Genomic DNA, 3,623 nt, shown 5'->3' with positions numbered 1-3,623 from the left:
GGATTTAAAGGGACAGCATCAAAACAAGTTGATCTGAGACACACCTAAAAAAGGAGTGAAAGAGGGGCTTGTGGAGTTACAGTAAGGAGAAAAGAGATTTTAAAATAACATGTCCACTTTAAGAGAAGAATTGTGAAACACGTGTGTCATTATCCACGTGGATCTGAACAAAAGAAAAACAGAGTAAAATCTATCTTATGACATGTGACCCTGTGATTTTGAAACTTAATATGTTCATTTGATCAGATAAAGTTTTCTGCATCGAATCACATGTGGAAAAGCATGAGAAATTCTCAAACGTTTTATACCAAGGAAAATACTAAGATCACCAAGTATCAAGACAGACATTAAAATAAAGAGTATCACAAATCTATTGTCATATCGGACATAAATTAGCAAACCCTGTTTGAAAAGTGCAGACTCTGTACCTATCCTTCTCCAAATTTCTGAGTAAGGGATACTAGCAGAATATATTTAGAAATAAAATAAAATAAACAACATGGATAATAGTGTAACATTCTATACATTTAACATATGCACATAAAAGTCTGTCCATCCATTTTTTTCCGCTTATCCGAGGTCGGGTTGTGGGGGCAGCAGCCTAAGCAGAGAGACCCAGACTTCCCTCTCCCCAGTCACTTGGGCCAGCTCCTCTGGGGGAATCCCAAGGCGTTCCCAGGCCAGCCGGAAAAAATGTCCCTCCAGCGTGTTCTGGGTCTTCCTCTGGGCCTCCTCCCAGTGGGACGTGCCTGGAACACCTCACCAGGGAGGCATCCAGGAGGCATCCTAACCAGATGCCTGAGCCACCTCAACTGGCTCCTCTCGACGTGGAGGAGCAGCAGCTCTACTCTGAGTCCCTCCCAGATGACTGAGCTTCTCACCCTATCTCTAAGAGTTTAAGGCAGAGCCCAGACACTTTGCGAAGGAAACTCATTTTGGCCGCTTATTTCTACAGTCTCATTCTTTCGGTCACTACCCAAAGCTGGAGACCATAGATAAGGGTAGGAACCTAGATTGACCAGTAAACCAAGAGCTTTGCCTTCTGGCTCAGCTCTCACTTCCTCACGACAGACCGGTACAGCGCCCGCATCACTGCAGATGCAGCACCAATTCACCTGTCAATCTCCCCCTTCATTCTTCCCTCATTCATGAACAAGACCCCGAGATACTTAAACTCCTCCACTTGGGGCACAACCTCCTCCAGACCTCCCAGAGAAGGCACCCTTCCCTTTTCCAGCTCAAGACCATGGCCTCTTGGATTTGGAGGGACTGATCCTCATCCCAGCTGCTTTACAATTGGCTGCAAACCGCTCCAGTGAGAGCTGAAGATCACGATCTGATGAAGCCACTAGGACTACATCATCCGCAAAAAACAGATTAAAAAAAGCACAAAAGTGTTTGTTTAAAATCAGCTGTGATAAAAATATGAAACAAGTATTGTAATCATGAGGAAAATGTTATAATGGGTCAAACCAGAAGCAAAACCAAAAAACATTGAAGCTTCAGTAAAGAGACTGGATCTGTGTTAAAATGCTGTATCATTGGATTCATATAAGCTACAGTAAAACAACAGAGTGCTACTGGGATTGGACAATGGTGTCTTCAAATGAGATCCACATCAACTGAAAGCAGAGTTATGTATCCTGCTGCGGGTGAAGGCTCATATTTAAAATCTCCCATGAATACATTTATTACACTGAGCTGTATGAGGTGCTGGTGACGCCTGCAGAGCCAATACAGACTGTGTCTCTGCTCTGAAAATGCAAAGAACAACAATATTACACTAGACTAAACATTTTACTGTAAAAACAAGACTTCACAAACAGCGCAGTTAACTGCCATTGGGTCCAGTGCTACACACAAAAATATTAAACAACATAATCACACCATTACATAAAAATACAAAAAAAATTGACACAAAATAAAAACAAATAATGCCACACTAATAGCCACTAAATCCAAATGTGTTTTTGGATGACATCTACAATCACCAGTTTGTGCCTGGGAACTGAGCATGTATTTGTAATTAGGGTAAATAGACAACATACAAACACACATTTCAAAATACAAAATAACAAACAAATAGAGATATAATTTAGTACACACAAATACAAACGACAATAGCAGCTTCTCTGTCAGGACCAACAAAATAACCCAGGGCACAGACAGGTTTCAAAAATCAAAAAAAGCACGAGGCCTTTAATAAAAAAAAAGTCAAGGAGGCTGAAAATACAGCAGAAACTCATTATGACTTGAAGAACATGGAACAGGACACAACCAGGTAGACAGAACAATGGGCCTCATGCAAGAACATGTTCGTATTCTTATACTAAATTTCTCTTACTTTTGTTCGTACAAAAGGTTCGTACGAACATGTCACGTCAGATTCAACAAACGCTTCTATCTTCAGGAAACGTGTGTAAATGAGCTGCGTAATTTCCACCTGTCCTATCCAACCGCTCGTGCACGCGAGAGGAGATTAGCATAATTACCACCCCAAAAACACCATATAAGGCTGTGTTTCCTACCTCAGATCCAAGTGTTCATTCATGAGAAATTACAGCGAAAACTGAAAAAATAAAAACTTTACGAGTTCAGAGATTGAAGTCCGTCTGTCAGAGATCCAGAAAAGAAWATCTGTCATTTTTAGCAGCTCAGCTGTGGGATAAAAAGAGCTGCTAAAAGTATAAATAACTGTGTTAAATCATTTTCATTTATTCAGAAGCCGCAGCGCTGCGCACCGTCAGAGACAAGTTTGAGCTTAAATACACAGAAAACTAATGAGGGAACAGAAAACACCTGGGGAGAAACACAAGGGTAATCAGCAGTGTGACATGGGGCAGCTGAGTAGAGACACACGGGAACATAGAAACACTAGGAAAATCCAAGGCATAAAATGACAAACCATGACAGTACCTCCCTCTTAACGATCGTCACCAGACAATCGACAAGGAGAGGCACAGAACAAGGGGAGACGTGACAAGACAGAACTCTAAGACAAAACATGAAAGTTCAGGGGGACGGCCAGGAAACCCTCCATGGCAAGGCTCCGCAGGAGCAGACGTTGAGCCCCTGGAGAAGGCATGAGCATACGTGGGGCCAAGGGGGGAGACGGGAGCAGACGTGGGGCCAAGGGGGGCGATGAGGAGCCATCGGAGGTTGACGGAGCCAGAGCCTTGGCGACGGCGAACACAGGCGACAAATGGGACGACGAGGCGACGACCCAGGCGACATGGGGATGACGGCAGCCGACCCAGGCGACATGGAGGTGACGGCAGCCGACCCAGGCGACATGGAGGCGACAGCAGCCGACATGGAGGCGCCGGCAGCCGACCCAGGCGACGGCTGCCGACCCAGGCGACGGCAGCCGACATGGAGGCGACGTCAGCCGACCCAGGCGACATGGAGGTGACGGCAGCCGACCCAGGCGACATGGAGGCGACAGCAGCCGACATGGAGGCGCCGGCAGCCGACCCAGGCGACGGCTGCCGACCCAGGCGACGGCAGCCGACATGGAGGCGACGTCAGCCGACCCAGGCGACATGGAGGTGACGGCAGCCGACCCAGGCGACATGGAGGCGACAGCAGCCGACATGGAGGCGCCGGCAGCCGACCCAGGCGAC

The sequence above is a fragment of the Austrofundulus limnaeus genome, unplaced genomic scaffold (genome assembly GCF_001266775.1).
Source record: "Austrofundulus limnaeus strain Quisiro unplaced genomic scaffold, Austrofundulus_limnaeus-1.0 Scaffold93, whole genome shotgun sequence".
Lineage (NCBI taxonomy): Eukaryota > Metazoa > Chordata > Actinopteri > Cyprinodontiformes > Rivulidae > Austrofundulus > Austrofundulus limnaeus.
This window is presented reverse-complemented; position numbering follows the sequence as displayed.